Raw genomic sequence first — 16,983 nt, forward strand, 5'->3', positions numbered from 1 at the left:
CTTCATCCAGAAAGAAAATCCTACAATAGTACCTATGGATTCATCTTCTGCTAGCATTAAATGTTACTGGTTTCCCCACATTGTCACTATGACCCTCTGTGCAGTGGAGTCAAAATTATTTGGCTCATTGCTGTGAACTCTGTTCTCTTATTGTCAACAGACAGCACTCTCTTTCTGCCAAAAAGCTGGGATGTATGCAAAGCAGGAAGACTTGGGCCTTGCCCTTTCCCCCTTGCACGTTACCTCTTCCCCCTTCCCCTCCCCTCCCCTTCCCCTCTCCTTCCCTTTCCCTCTCCTTTCTTTTCTGTGCTTTTCTTAGGACAGCAAAACAGCTGTTTTATTAGTGTGATCCTGGAGAACTCAGACTGCAGGTCTATCAGTTTATACCTATTATACATATGTATAGTATACATGTATTTGTATACACAGCATTTTGTATCAGCCAGTTAAACGTGATTATGAGATTTTGTTTTCCTGCTGGTAGGGTATAACTTTTATTTAATAAGAGGAGCATAGGTATTGCAGCTTTTCCTACATGCCTCTTGGGAACTTTCTTTGACATCTAAAGCCTTTTTCTGGCAACCAGTTTGTTCTCTAACAACAGCAGGCGGGGAGTTGTGATAGATCCCACTTAGTCTTTTGAGAAACAACGAAATTCTGTGAGTTAACTTGTCTTCTTTTACCATCTAAGGAATATTGGCAGGCTGCAACCATTTTCCTCTGTTAGCCCTTGAAATGATTCTTCATGCTTTTGTCACATAATTAAAATTAGATTATTGCAACTCCCTGCTGGCTGGCCTTAGAGCTTTGTAAACACTCCAGCTGGCCCCTAGGTTCACAGTGAAAGGGATGCTCTAAGCATATTCTTTCTTTGTCCTCTCTTCTCTCATCTGTGTTGAAATCGCTGCACTTGCTAACTGCCAGCAGAATGTATTAGGTTATTGCTTTCTAAGGGCAGTGAACATAATGTTAGAGACATTATGTGCCAAAGTCTCTCTCAAGCTTTGCTTGAAAGAGTCTGGATGCAAGAGCTTTCAATCTATTTTCTCTTTGTTGGTGAGGTCTCTTTTTGCTGAAAAGAAGGGAAAGAAGGGGGAGGGAGTGGAGGAGCACAGGCTCTCCTAACAGAGCATTCAAATAGAAAATGCATACAGCTACACAATTTCAAAACCAGGGGCTGACTTTCACTGACCAGTGTGTAAATACCATGGACATTATGCAGTTGCTTCTTCTCCTATTATAAAATGACTCCCTTCCACCCCGATAGATGAAAGTCATTTTGAAATAACAGCATCTCCCACTCCAGCAAGGCTTTCTGAGTTCAGTAGGGAGCATTCCTGGCTGACTTCTTTTTATGTCACATTTGCTTATGGACCGTTACTCCCACATTCGCATCCAGCCAGTTCCATCTTATAAATCTTGCATGGAACATCGCGACCGTGTGAGATTTGCCTGATGAGCTTGTAGGGATTATCATATTAAAGTTCTCAAGAGTCTGAATGACTAATTGTTAATGAGAGAGAAAAATGCAGGGATAATGGTGCTTTAAAAGTAAGTGATACTAATGGCATAGTTTGTGTTTGGATGTGATTGCTCATCTTGCTGTCACACGTAGAGATTATCTCTTAGTGTCCTCTAGTTTTATGGGCCTATAACCTCAACTCTATAATCAGATAGTCAGTAAGCACTTATTCTGCTGAAGAAGAACTACAGTGGTGAAGAAACACAAACAGGCAGTAAAGCTGGCTCTATTGAACTCTCCAAAACTATCAGAGCCTCACCACTGAAGCCAAGAGTACATTTGTTTGGGTTGAGTTTTTACAGAGCCTTGGCCAGCCAGTGTTATGAAACGGTGACTATGGCTGCAGAACCACAGGAGCAATACTGTAGAATACGAATATTCCCCTTATTTGTGCTTCACCTTTTCTCTCATATTAATGATTTATGTTCCAGCCTGGTCACCTCTGTGCCCAGTCACTTTTTCTGTGCTATCTATTCCTTTGGACACCAGTATTTAGTCATGCAGTGCTGTTACTATCCAGGGGCTTGATTTTAAATCTCTTGGACAGATTTCCAGAATGACTCCCCCATCCAGCTGAAAGCATAAGCACTGCGGGTCTTTGGCAGCTCTGCAAATCAAGAGTACAGCTCCTAGAAAAAGTCTGAAAACAGTTGATTCTTACACTCAGCTTCCTGCCACAGTGCAGTTTGTGACTGCTGGCAGCCACAACATAACATAAGCTCCATTTCTTTTCTCCCCTGTCTCATTGGAGCTTTTGCTAACATAAATACGTTACCACGGGTGAGCAAGTGCACAGCGCCATGGCTAATGCAGAGAACTTCCTCTCCTGTGATAGAGATGGCATTTGCCATGCTCTGCTGCCTTGCCAGTGCAAACATCTCCACTGGGGACCTCGCCACCGCAGTGCTGGCATGCCATTGCCTTTGAACAGGGACGGTGCCAACCTCCCAGACAGCCGTAAGCATGCGAAGCCAAGACACCATGCATCAGGGCCTGTGCATGTGTCAAGGACAGGTTTCCCAGGCTGAAATGTCAAAGCAAGTGTTTTTTCCCTCAGGAGGTGCATTTGTCTCTATGGTGAAGAAAATGTATTATCACAAGTGTTGCCTTTGAGCTCAGAGCTGGATAAAGACCAAACAGACACTGAATCCAGCAAAATTTCAGCAACCCCCTCTTCAGAAACATTCACATCCTCTGACAACTTTTTTCTTCCAAGAACCAGTCTGCTTCCAAAGAGAGAGCTGAATGCTGACCAACACAGTCCCTGCTTCCAGACTTTGCATGACAACTGCTTGGAAAGCAACACTTAAAGTTTGTTCTATTGAGGACTACTCTCAAGTCTAGAGCCCTTGTTAGCCAAGCTGGGACTCCACTTCTTGTGAGCCTGTGTCCCCAGATATTGGCATAGATAAATGGCCTCTAACCAGGCTCTTTATTTTGCTCCTAACATTACAGACCCCACACAGAGACACAACCCATAGTTTCAGACGTGGGGCTTGCAGAGGGCTGTGCAGTGATCCTATTGCTACTGAGTCCCAAAGGCATCTAAGGGACAACTGATTCCAGCATGCTGGCAAGCCAGTTAGGACCCCTGCTCCTGACTTCACACCAGCTTCCTTCTCGGTGTCAGCTGCTGACTCTGACTGAGTTAGTCATTGCTGTGAGCCAAAAGAGCCAGGACCCAGAGGGTATTTCACTCTTAAAACATCTTGCAATGCTGCAGAAATGCAGGCTTGTGGAATGAAACAGTTAAGCAGGAGGAGATGGATACTTTATCACTTGACCAAAATGGGCAAGCAGAAAATCTCCAGTTGCCTCTCACAAGTCATTTCATGTTATTTCTCCTGTGTTGCTCTGATGTTTTCCTGTTTCAAAGAGAGTGGGGGTGGTATGGAGTTTTGTTTCTTTCCTTATTTTTAATTAGCACCTCTGGGCAGTGACCCAATCAAAGCCTCATCTCCCCAACAGAAGCCTGTCTGACCACAACTTGCATGTTGCAATTTTCATTCACAGGCAAAGACTGTTGTCCAAGTATTTTTACTCTGTCATAATCAAAATACAAATTGTGGCTTAACTTAAAATAGACATGTCAGAAACACTTGACATGACCTGCATACCTGTCAACAAGTGATAATCAAATTTCCTTGCCATACTAAAGTTGGGCAGAAGACATTTATTTAAAAAAAAAAACCAACCCAACCTATCTGGTTTCCATATCATATTGAATTTCTGAGACACAATGAGAGTTTTTCTTTTATGCAAAGGAGGCTAAAAGGAGTACAAGCAGTTAAAGGGATGTCTGCTGAAGCTGGGACAAGGGTACAACTTCTTTTTGAAACAGCCTATGTGCAGCATTACTGAAACTTAAAGAGCAGAGGTGGAATTATTTCTCTGTTTTTTCCCTGTATTGATTATGTAAATACAATTTCCCTTGTATAAATATTTAGCTTCTCTGTTTCTCTCTGAAAATCAAGCAGCAGCAGGGAAAGAAAAGCAGGGAATACAATTGTAAAGTTGGCATTACAGTGTATTTGTGAAAGTTGAGAGCACAAATTGTAGTGCATTTTTAATGAAGGTAAAACCCAAACTGACACTGTCCCTTACAAAATTATTGGGAAAAAATATTACACAGTGCCGAAAGGAAACTTCATACAGAGAAGTTTCTTTTAAAAAAATGTTTAGCAGAAAAAGATAAAGGTGTAAGGAAAGAGAAATTATTCCAGCTCCTTTCTGCACAAACTTCCTTTGGAAATACTTGCCGGAAACAAAAACCACATCCCAGGAATACAAACAAATAGGCTTGTATAGTACATGGTTAAAATTATCAATGTCTCACTAACTTGTGATCCAGACTAAGCAGGGCATTAAGAAATCCAAAAGAGCACAGCATCTTCTATTCCTGAGGAGACTGAAAGGGTACACTGACATAACAGTTTCCAACAGCTGTGATAACAGCCTGCGCAGGGTCATGCTGGAGCTGATGGACAACAGCCCCTTGCACACAGAGCACTGGGGCCGTGCTTCACAGGGCTGCCTGTTGCCAGGCTCAGCTCTGGTTACCTTGTACAGTATATCACAGACTAATCCTTCTGTGCTTGTCTGAGTCCTCCTCCGAGGGGTTCTCCCCCATCTCCTTTTCTGGTTTTGCCAAGGCAGAGGAATGCCTCTCCCTGCCTCCTTTACTTGATTCTGCCTATTTCAGCTTCTGACACAAAATGGCCCTTCCTCACCCAGAGGTGTTGTGAGATGCATAGAAGAGGGCTTTTCCTTTCCACACTAATTGCATATGTTTGGGATGTAAAAGTTCCAAACCTCTGCTAAATATGCATCAGAACAAAAGCATCTCTTTGTCATGACATCACTGCTCTAAAACAGGAACTTACTGGGTTAAAATCTGAGACACTTCCTATTTATTTGAACAATCCCCCACTAAGTTCAATGCAGTTGTACTGAGACAAAACTACAGTGAGGACTGCTGAACAGAAATGCTCACAATTATCAACTAATTATCCCAGGAAATCTACTGCTGTAGGAGACACTGTTGCCCTTGATCTCATGAGACAGAAGGACCAGAACACTGAGAGCTGTGGCACTCCTTTCTAGCCTTGACCCCAGCTCTGGGAAGACTGCTGTTCCTCCTGAAAAGCCACTCCTGGAAGAGGACCATAGTAACACATCCTAGACTATTTCAGCGGGGTAAAACACAGGGCAAGCTGCCCACAAATACGCATGGTAAGTGCAGAAAGTAGATACCAGGCGTCCTTAGCTGATGAATATTCCAAAATAAATGTCACAGGAAGAGACCTTTCTCCTGTCCAGCAGCACAGCTTCAAGAGGGATGTTGCAGACCAGGTGTTGCCATGGGATGTCTTCAGATACTGTCTCAGGATATCTTGACTGTTTCCTGTGGATTAACAGAGCAGGTGAAAGAATGAATTCTGAAGATCTTGTCCTCTCTTTATATGTATTCTGAGGGACCTGGAGTCTGACTCCTCGTAAGTCTAAAAAAATTGCAAAGACCATGTAATTTCTGGAGGGAGGAAGTGTAGCTGGCACCCAGGGAAGCTGAGGAGCATTAAAAACTAAAAACCAAACCTGACTTTTTTTGCAAAGATGGCACCTGGATTCTGACAAAAACAGATTTGCAATGCAAATTTGCATATTTTAGGAAAGTCTGAGTGCAGAAGGCTCGGAAAGGTGTCAAATGTCTGATACAAACTATGTTCTGAAAATATGTGGAAGGAGTATGGATAAAGATGATGTTAGAGGCATTAACTAGTTTTCTGATTATTTGTCTTCGCAGATGGCGATTTGTGTCAGTTTAATTTTTAAGCTGCTTCTGGAATTTTCTGTTTCTGTTCCTCCAGGTTCAGCTGTCCCTTGCTATCCTTTTGCTGGACTGCATGCTAATGCCCTGTGATGTGCCAAATGTGGAGAGAACCAGTTGCATATGCCATGCTTTACTGGAGGGGATGAAACCTCTGAAAAGCAGCAGGAAAGGTAAATGTTTAACCTTTTTCTCTTTCCTCTTTCTCACACAAACTGACTGTGATTGCACTTAAAAGGCAGAATTAGCACCTGAGACAATACAAGGTCAAAGGATGTGGAATTCATATTCTAAGCAAACAATGAAGAGTAGCTGCAAGACTTTTGGCACCTGAGTATGATGAAGCTTTCAAGAGAATTTCCTCCTGAAGGGACATGAACTATTGGAGATTACACATACTGCATACTCAACTTGCACACTTACAGAAAAATTCCCTTTTAGGCAATTGTAAAATGCATGTGTTTCAACCATTTCCCTGGCACTAGTATAAACAAAAATAAGGAGAAGAGAGCTGCAGAGGACGATTCACAGAGGCTGGAGATTAGTGAAAGGAACATGAAACCATGAAAGATGTATATGCCCATATTTTCTCTAATGCTCACAGCCGAGTGAGCAAATGGCCACTCCTGGTATGACTAATGATGTAACTACTTAAGGACTTATTTCTACTGAAGTTTATGAAAGTTAAATCAAAACAAACCACACAGTTTAAAATAGAAATGTTCACTATCTGCTGTGAGCTGCAGCAGACTATTTCAGCACATGTATGATTTTAAGCACACGTGCAGTTCTTTGGAAAGAGATGCAGTGCCTAAAACCACGTGCTCGCACTGACTGCTTTGCTGAATTGGGGTCTCCATCTGACCATACTGAGCTGCACATCCAATGTCTGTGCAACTTTACTTTGTAGCCGTTAGTTTTGGCCCCATGGGAAGCTATTTATAAATATCTGAAATAATTAAATCAGATCTGTACAGCAGAAAAAGGACTCATCGAAATATGGTCACTATGGCAACAAATATTTTCTGGATGTAGTTTTGCTTCTAATCAGCAATGGCGTCCCCATGTTCCTAACAATGGCAAAAGTTGTCAGGCTTTTCTTGTTTGCCTGTTTGTATTAAATGTGTTCTTACAGAGTAAAACAATAAATGGAAGTATTTTAGACAAAAGTCCCTTTTCAGAAGTATTTTACACTAGTTAAAAAATTATTAGGAACTTGAAAAGGGAATCAATTGTTTTCCCACTTTCTGACTGCCCTCCGGCCTCCCTGGTACAGAGTGAGCCTCTGCTACACTGAGAAATTTCAGAGGCTCCAACTCTGAATTCAGATATTAAAGTGATCCCTTCACCACCAACAGCAGCTGAAAGCAAGGTTAGAAAGAAATGAAGCCACAAACCAAATAGCTGTTTCCAACAGGCAGTGCTGGCTCACTCCTGTGTCCATATTAAACAAAAACAGAAAATAAAAGGTGCTCACACTTCACCAGACCCCACCTGCAAAATATTCTTCTGGCCATATCAATCACAAAAGTTAGGCCCTACATGCAGTACATGCTGGAAATGTCCAGGTCATGTCTGTGCATAGTCTCTGAACTTGCCAACATGGCCACAGCCTCCTTGGAGTTTTGCAAATTTCATGCTTTGTGGATTGAGTCTTTGATAGGTTGTAGATATCTCAGAGCTTTGTGAACTTATCTGCACTTTGGTGGAGCTTAAAGACACCAAGGAATTGTTTGAGTTTGCTTGCTCTTTTTTTTTTTTTCCCCTTGAGTACATAAAACAACATTTCAAAAATAGTTTCAAACACCAATCTTGTCCATTGCCATATGAGAGGGCATTTCCAGGAGAGGTGTATATTTCCTCTCTGGTTTTACATTCCTGGGTTTTTTTATAAACAGTGTCCTCAAAGGTATGTAGTCAGTCCAGCTGTTTTTTCCTTTGCTTAAAAACCAGCAAATCCATTGGCAGTGTCAATCAAATGCAGCAAAGGAGGTCAGTCCTCAGAGATTAAGACTGTACAGCTTTCACAAAAACAGTTCTTTGGTAGAGAGAAGTGATCTTTTCCATGCCATGACTGTCAGAAAAGTTTGTTCATTGTCTTGTCAGCTGTGCAAGAATCTGTGTTAGCACTGGGGCAAGAGGCAAAAGAGTACCCATGCTTCTGATTGCCCTGCTCAAGGCTGAAGGTTCAGTGGGAGCTGACAGCCTTTTTAGACACCAATATAAATCATGGCTCCTTATGAAATCAGCCTTTGTAACTCCCAGTGTGCCTGACCTTGCCAATCTTACATCAGTGGTTAAATTGTTAATATTCATCTTTAAATACCTCTTCACAGTTACCTGTGCCAACTCAGACAAGAGGTTTTAGACTGAGGTCACTCTCCAATGTAGATTTATTCACTTATTTATTTATCATAATTATCATGTGATATTTTGGAGAAGAGAAATCTATTTATGCAAGAGAGGCATTAGGTTTGTAAAGTTCAAGCCACACCCTTCACGCAACCAAAACAGCAGCAACTTCATACAGAGATGCTGGAGCAAAGGATATGCTCCATGAGCCTCTGACTTGCAAACTTTGGTGTTTGTTTTTCTTCTCTTTCATCAATGCAGGAAATTCATGCTAGCAAAGGAGCTATAGCTGAAATAAGGTATTTAGAAAATCACCAACAAAATACTTGGAGCTTACATTACTACTTTCCCTCTGATCTTTGGCTTTCAAGCCCCTCCTGACACAACTCACGTTCTAGGCACAGCAAAGAGAGCAAAGGAAACTGATGACCTCTCACCCACATTAGCACCCACGGCAGCAGTACCAGCGCATTAGCCCAGGCTTCTCTGGGAACATGCAGCTGGATTTTTGGCATAATTTTATCTTCTTTACTAATACAGTGTCTTAAAGCAAACATTCCTAGTAAAATTAAATGCTACTAGATTTGTCCTATATTAAAGAATGTCTTCATGTCCCCCTGTGCATGGGTGAGGAATTAATGAAAATCTGAGGTCCTTTTTGTCTGCATTGAGAGGGTACCCCCACTCTCAATGTGGCTGTTTGTTAATGGGGGGTGACAACTGCAATGTAGGGTTATCTGACATTTGTTTTCTAATGCACATGCTGTTTCAAAAAGAATAATGAAAATGTAAATAAATGCAAAGGAATCCTGAGGACAGAAAAATATTTACAGAAAAACCACTTAGTGACAAGCTTGCATATTGCTCTGTATTGTGTCACTGACCATATATATATGTTAATTCTTCTAAGCCTCATTTGCCTAAGAGCATGGAAACTGCCAGCATTTTAAGAACTGCTATCAGATAACTTGAAATGACGTTAGACCATACAAACAGCAAACAGACTCTAGTGACTGTTTTCTTGAATCTGATCTGAGGTGAGGCGTGGCTGTGCTACACATAGACGTTAAGGTTGCTAGACACCACCTGAGTCCCTAAGCTTCTGTGGTAAGAGAAGTTACACAATATATTGCAAAGATGGGGCTCTGAGAAATTTCACGTCTTGGAGACTGATCCAAAATTTTAATTTATATCCTTGCTAGTCCAAGGAGGTATTTTTCCCTGATTCTATCTTCTCATACTTTGCTGTCAATTCTTAGTGAGATGAGAAAACTATCATGTAATTCCTGAATTTCACTTTTAGGACTGTTTTCTTGATGCATCCAGAGTCACAGCAGTACAGAGACTCCCCAAGCCAGAACTCCCTGTGCTACATGCTAACTCAAAACAGTCACAGAGAGAGACAGGCAGGATGGATCTCAACCGCAGAGATACTCAGACATCTTGAAAACACTTGTGCATGTACTGAACTCACTAAAAGGAACTCTGTTATTTTCTAAGGACCTTTTCACATGTTTCAGAAGATGCCTATTAGGATGACAGCATAGACAAAACTAGTTAACTTACAAAGGATGCTTTTACAGAACAGGGAAGAGAACAAAACAAATCCTCCAGAACCAACTGTATTTCCACCACACAACTATGCATCCTTTCATAAATATTTCCTCCATTTAAATAAGACTATGAAAATATTTTCCTATCCTCTGCATATAATATCAAATTTAAATGATTCTTCTTACTCACTAGTATTTCTCATGAACTTCTAATCGGGTTGCATTTAGGGTCTCTATTTTTTTCAAGCCAGCTGCCTCCCCTCCACCCCTCCATTTTAATAAAACCTGTTAACACGCTTGAGAGTCAAGCATGGACAAAAATCTCCCATTCCCTCCAAAGTATGGTATTCATGAAGATGTCATGAATAAATAAACATTCTCTAGTGTTCTGTTTCTTTTGTCTAGCTTATTGGTGTTGAGAAACCTTCTTCTTCATTTATTTATGTTGGTATTTTATTTCCTTATTGAGTTTCAAAGATGAAAAGAGAAAAATAAGTACCAAGAAAATAGCTGATAGACTGAAATGACCACGAATTTTCCCAGGGAGCTTAAAAAAATATACTTTAATACAAAGGTGTTGGTGTCTCATTATTTCATTTAATAGACCTGCTTTTAATATGGAATGCATGACAATCTGTGTATGAGAGTAGACAGCGAGACAGCATAGTAAAACCAATGTGCAGGAATGCAATTTCTCCTAATTCTGATTTAATGATATTTCATTTTAGGCCCCTAAATGACTGATGTGCTTTGAAGTGAGGCAATCCTGCCTAGTCTAGCCTTATTCAAATGGTAGAATATGTACAGATCAGACAGCAGGTCAGTTTTGCACAGCTCCACTGAGGTCCCAGGCACTCGCCTGCAGCAGATGCAATATTCTTACCTTTTCCCAAATGCCCTAGGGAAACAGTGCATGGCAAGATACTTGCAGCTCCCAGTGAAAAGACAATGTGCAGTATCAGGTCAGCAAGTGAGCTGATTCTCTTTATGTCACTTTGTTGTACTCCATGATAGATCTTGGTAAATTGAGCAAATCTCAGAAAATTTATTGCTCAGACTCTAATTTTTAAAAACTGATAAACCTCAGTGAAAATAACAGACTTTGACAAATGATAGGCAGGATGCTTATCTTAGGTCACAAAATACAGTCTACATTTTGTGTCTTAAAAAATCCAAGCACTATACCTGATCCTTATATGCAGTTAATAGAAATTTTAACTGTTTTGTGTTGACTGGGTCCATTTTTAAAAGCCACAAGAATTCTATGGTAGAATTAAATCCAATTTGATCCTTGTACATGGCTAACCATAGGACAATGTAGTATCTTTTCTACAGCACTGTTAACACACTCACGGCTGTATTTTGCCAGCAAAGGTCCTTTCTAGAGGTGAAAATGGAGGCATTGGAGCACAGCGTGCTTTCTGTGTCCTACTTCATAACCTCACACCTTATATGAACTGTGAAACTTAAGACTAAGGGACAAACATGACAAACCAGCCAAACAGTACTATTTTTATTCTCATGACAAAGCCTGAGTTTGGTTGGTTGGGTTTTTTTACTTCTTTTTAAGGGCAAAAGTCATGCCTTTTCCAACTGAGGACAATAAAGGCTGTAAGAATGCTTAGAAACCCCACATTACCTTACTGGGTTGCAGCAATGAGTATGTAGATGCTACACTGACGAAACTCCCGCTACTCAAGTGGTAACATGCTCAAACTTCCACTTGTACTGCAAAACAAAACAACAAAAAAACAACCTGCTGCATAGTTTTGAAGCTGTAGCCCTTGGGGCTAGAATCTTACAGGTTAAACTTACAGGTAAATTTTTGACAGAATTTGACTTTCAAATCTGTAGGATAAATATAGAAAGCAATAGTGACTCAGTGCAGGCAGAGCTCCTCCCTTCTGAGTCACTTCTGCTTGCATATCACAGGAAGATGGGAGCAGTGTGTCACCTTACCAAGGGATCATACTACAGAGATCCTGACCTTTTGGCAGGGTGTGAAGAAGGCCTCCACGATCTTCTGCAGATGGAGGGTTATTCCACTTTAGTGTTTGGGCCAAATTCTAACTTACCTCGTTTCTACCTACCAAAAAAGAAAAAAAAAAAAAAAGAAGAAAAAAACCAAACCAACAAACAGAAAAAACCAACCACGACAGGAAAAGAAATATCTCTGAACCAGCAAAGATAATGTGGTCTGACAGTCCTTGAAGAGGAGGAATGCTGTGTTACAGAGGAGTGCTGTCTGTACCACAGCAGCAGGTGGTGAGACTCAGCTCAGGGTAGTAAATCTCTCCAAGGTCCTTCTGGAATGAAGGCACCGAACAACCATCACATGCTGCTATTTTTTTTTTAACAAATCACATCTAATCCAACAAGTGGAACCACCTAAAAGCTATTGTTGTATTGGGGCTATTTTTAGTTGAAGAAACCAAGACTGCAAAGTAAACTGGATAGTAAGAAGCTCAGACTAAAAATACTTGACAGCAACATGATATCTTTGGATCAGAAAACATGGTTGAGCTAGTAAACAAGCTACATTCTCCTATAACACAACTAATGAGCGCAGTATGGGTGAGACTGGCAATACACTGTCTATCCAGAGAGAGGACAGTGCATAAATGCGATGGCCTCTGACTAAATTCCATCTTTCCTCCTAAATCCTCTCTTTAGCCCTTGCAAAGAAAGTCTTGAGCTCGAATCTGATTGTCCAAGTCACAAGAAGAACTCCTCCACATCCCTAGCAAAAGATGCTGTGAGAAGAAGATGGAGTACAAATTTAATTCATCTGCTTTTTCTCTACGTGCCTTTGTGCCCCAGATACCTCCAAAGGAAAGGAGAGGACAGTTCTGTGGAGCAGTTCTCTCTCTTCTTTGCTCATGCTGTGATTAGCAGACATACCCCTGGGTGAGTGGTGAGGAACACTGAAACTTCTCTTTTTCTCTTAATGAAAAAGTAGTCAAGGGAATATTTTGGACTCTAATTGCTTCAGCAGTGAGGTGAAAGCAGATTTTCTTGCAAACTCAGTTTCCCCAGTACAAGCAATACAAGAAGGACTAAGTCCTTAAAAAAAAAAAATTGGGTTGGGTTGAACTTAACAAATGAGGATGTGGTATTTTCTGGCCATAAATTAGAACCTTCCAGCTCTCTGACAGGAAAGTGCGAGTCACTCTTCTGGAGGGCTGAGAGTGCACAGGGCCACTGACATGGCTATTCCTGAATCCAGAGCTGCAGTACTACAGTATTCATGTCATCAGTTTCTCACTAAGGACTAAGGGGCTGAAGTGTGTTTGAATGAGCTCTTCTCTGCATTTCTATTCATGTATCCACATTACTTTTCTACTAACCTACTTCTGCTAAGAGATGTGCAGTGTTCTATGAGGCTGATGTCTGGCATACAGCTTGTCGACTGCCAGTTTAATCCCTTGTAATAATAACTGGCAAGGGTTTAGTGGCTGTCTTTCACCACCATCCCCATATTTCTGTTTCCTTAGTTTTTTTGCAGCTTATTTGACTGCTGGTCAGATGAAACCCGATGAAGTTTGGTTTAATTTCACTGTTTTTAGCAGTGCTTCACCAGTTCAGACTGGTTGAGAATTTTTTCTCAACAATATTCTTTGTACCAGGACTTCTTGTTTTGCATACAAAACACAAACAAGTAATGAGTTATGTGGCTGTATCAGTCCAGGCTATGTGTATATGGCTCAGCAGACAGCTCCAAGCACTGGTTTTCCCATTGGGTATTGTGGTGGGGTGGGTGTACAACATTTTAAAGACGCACAGAGTGTGCTTTGTAGACAGTCATTCAGCTGTTACGCCACACAGAACATCAATGGGATTTTGGAGATTTGTTAAATGTCTGTCTCTTAGTTGCCTGTGACCAGGGCAGGTAAGTATGAGAGTCAGGTGTTTCACACTCCAATTTCTAAACTTTAGCTAGTCTGCAAATCCTGATTTATTCCCTCCCTGGCACAACTGCCTTGCTTGTTGTCAACATTAAGAATCATTGTTCTAACCCTGAATGTGTCATGTGGTGGGTGTGAGAGCTTTGTGATTTTGCAGGTTCAGCCTCTGGCATCAGCGCTGCCTCCATCACAGCATCATAGGACAACTTCAGTTCATGCCAGGCACCAGCCTCGTTCTACCTTCTGACCTGTTCTAGCACTGGACAGCACTATTCAGTATAGCACTCATGACTTGGTATTCATAAACCCTTTCCCTTGGGTTTTTTTCTAACATACCTTTTCCTCGTGTTCTCCTACCAATATGACACACTCATTGTAACTTCTATGGATGCATTCAACCTTCTGGCTTCACTCATCATTCACCCCTGCTTCACCTGACACGCCTATTATTTTCCTACAGACAGGCAATGTGTCTTAAATTTACAGTTCCACAAGCTTTGAATTTTGTTTGCTGGATTGCTGAAATTCTGTGTCACCTCTTCCACCACCCTTTAAAGGGAAAAATACTCCCATCAGAAACTACCCCTGGTGGTCGATATTTGGTGATTTAATTGGGAATAAGGACATTATCATAGTTAGAAGATCATAGAAGATCATGTGGCTTAGAGCTCAGATACTGTAACAAAAGGGACTTTGGAATATGGCAATATTAATAGGTTTCAGGGGGAAAAAAGAATCCTATGATGAAATCTGTTATAATGGGGGCACTATCAGGAGAGAGGTGGTGGAAGCTTCCCAGTTAGGAAACTATTAGCAGAAATTCACAATTTAAGAACTTATCCTAGATAAAGATTGTAGATCAGCAAGAAGAGTGAGAAGATGATGAAGTTTCCAAGTTTCTCACACTGTGATCTGTTGGAACATGAGTGTAATACCTACTTCATGCATCCCTAGACAAAGCCAAACTATCACCCATGTAACAGACACTGAGCAGAGCAGAGGTTAGACATTCTCCTCCTCTCTGTAATGGGATGTGGTTGGTGGAAGTGCACAGATTAGCAGACAAAGCCGTGCCTAATGTTATTAGCTGAATGCTTTCATGGAGCTATGGCATTATGGAACTTCAGCAGAAATGTCTCACTGACCAACCTGATGGTCTCACTAGGTTAACAGATAAAGAATTACTTTTATTTTCAGCCCTACATAACAAATCATGGGGGTTCAGGGCCCAGGCACTCTAATAATAGTGTTAGCAAATAAAATGTGCGTGTAAGTATATGTATATGTTGATATATAGAGATATTCCAGATGCATTTAATTGACAGTGTAGTGAATGTTCTGAAGACCACAATTATTTACTGAAATAAAGCACTAGGAAGAATGACTGGTGTGCAATATAATCAGAGGTCTTTGTTGTTTCCAGAAACCTAATGAATGAACACATAACATCCATTGGTTTCCGACATGACAGGCATATGGCGCTCGTAAATAAATAAAAAGCGTGATATTACAGTTACGCTGATACCACTGAGTGGCAACATTTGGTAAACTGGAAAGCTGTCTATTCTATCTTACCTTGACAGAAAAAACACAAAATCTCTGAGTAAAACCAATCAATTGTGACTGATAGCTTTTGGGGTTTCCTCCCATTAAGCCATGTTATTAGGTTCCAAATGAAACACTAGATCACTTTCTCATTTATAGAATCAGATATATATTTTAAAGCCATTAAAATTACATAGAAGGTAATTGTCAGCTACAATACCCTTCAGCAACAATACCTACATACCTAGGAGAGATTCCCAGCAATGTAGAAGACTGCAGCAGGACCTGGGTGCCTATATTCTACTTCGATTCAAAACTGAGATCCTGAAAAGGCCAAAATAGCTGCCTACAGGACCAATACTGCTCTTTTGCAGTGATCTACTGTTTGTGGTACTCACTAGAACACGGGTGACCCTGGTTCAATTACCAAATTTCCATGCATTTAGGAACCTTAGTTTCACATCTCTCCCAGGAGTGCTCTACCTATACACTCCTCTTTCCACATGTGCTCACTTCTTGCCTGAATTGTCACACTTTCACCAGTGGCATCACTCCTGCAAAATTTGCAGCATGTAGGAATACATTTCTTTCTGCTGCACTTGCATTCCAAAGCCACAATCAGATCCCTAGCAGTAAGTCATCCAGCTGACCCATCTCAAAACACAAAATACATATTATTTCAAGCAACTGGGAAAATGGCACTTCCCTTCAGCACAGTAAATGCTGTACAGTCCATGCCTTTAATTCTAAAAATCCTTTAGTCTGACTGCAAACTTAGCCAGACATCCAGCATGGCCAGGTAAACACTGCCCCATCAACTCAAGGTAACTCCAGGGTAATCCTCATCTGAATTCATCCAGACTCATCAGTTTTCTGTGGTACGTACAGGTTCCGTAGATGAACCTCGCTCTTCAAGCTTTGTGGAAACCTAGCCCCAGCTAGGTTTCCACAAAGACACAAGCCCCAGTCAGGCCAGAACATTTTCACAATGGGTGTCATCTGATAGAACTCCCTTCCTAGGCTGTTTGTGGTAACCTCCTTTGGGTTAAGATTAGCCCAAAATGTGGAGTTAACATGTGGTATAGGAGAGAAGTATACAATATATTCCTGATCACTAAAGTGTTCAAATGGTCTTTAATTAATGTCCATGTGATAGAGGTCACCCTTCTCTTTGGATAAACCTAAAGTGATTATTAAGACTGAGATACAGTTGGAAATACTTTTATTTCTGAGGGCTGCTGAAGGATTAGATAGCCTGTCACTAGTAGAATCAAATCAGCCACAGTTTGGGCATAAGATCATGAATCCAAGAGCTGGAGGCCTGTGTTTGTTTTTCAGAGGTTATGCCACGCAAAAATAAAGGCTTGTGTTGACAGTGGACTGAATGCACTAGAGGAAGTTGCAAGCAACAAGGTATCACTTTTCTGGGATTTAGGTAAGGATTCCTAGGAATCCTAAGGCCAGAAAATCATACCCTAGATTCTGTCAGGACCACCAAAGCAGAAAAAGGTCTGATGCTCGAAGGGATATAAGGTAAAACTGAGTTTTGAAGAGTTATCCTTCAATAGTAGGGGTTGTTTTCCTGTGATAGTGTTAGTGATACAGTTCAGAGATACAGTTCATACAATTCAGCTGGAGAATTGTATTTATTCCTGAATTTTACTGGGATTGCCATCTTAAATTGAGAGTGCTAATACAGTAGTAGAACAGTTGTAGCATAGCTTACAGGATATATTTTGATCTGTTAATGGCCAGAGTCACTTCTGGTTTTACAAAAGA

The 16,983-nt window shown here is 41.0% G+C and overlaps 1 long non-coding RNA gene across 2 annotated transcripts; it reads left to right on the forward strand.

Annotated features, from left to right (window-relative positions):
- The first annotated feature begins 4,900 nt into the window (after positions 1-4,900).
- On the forward strand, positions 4,901-15,043 carry LOC125328319. 2 transcript variants are annotated; one of them, XR_007204650.1, is made up of 3 exons: positions 4,901-5,254; positions 5,890-6,022; positions 12,428-15,043. It is a non-coding gene; the product is annotated as an uncharacterized LOC125328319 (long non-coding RNA). The 2 variants fall into 2 exon arrangements; XR_007204649.1 differs by lacking the exon at positions 12,428-15,043 and having other exon boundaries at positions 5,890-7,018.
- The last annotated feature ends 1,940 nt before the right edge of the window (positions 15,044-16,983 follow it).

Source organism: Corvus hawaiiensis, chromosome 1 (assembly GCF_020740725.1).
Source record: "Corvus hawaiiensis isolate bCorHaw1 chromosome 1, bCorHaw1.pri.cur, whole genome shotgun sequence".
NCBI lineage: Eukaryota > Metazoa > Chordata > Aves > Passeriformes > Corvidae > Corvus > Corvus hawaiiensis.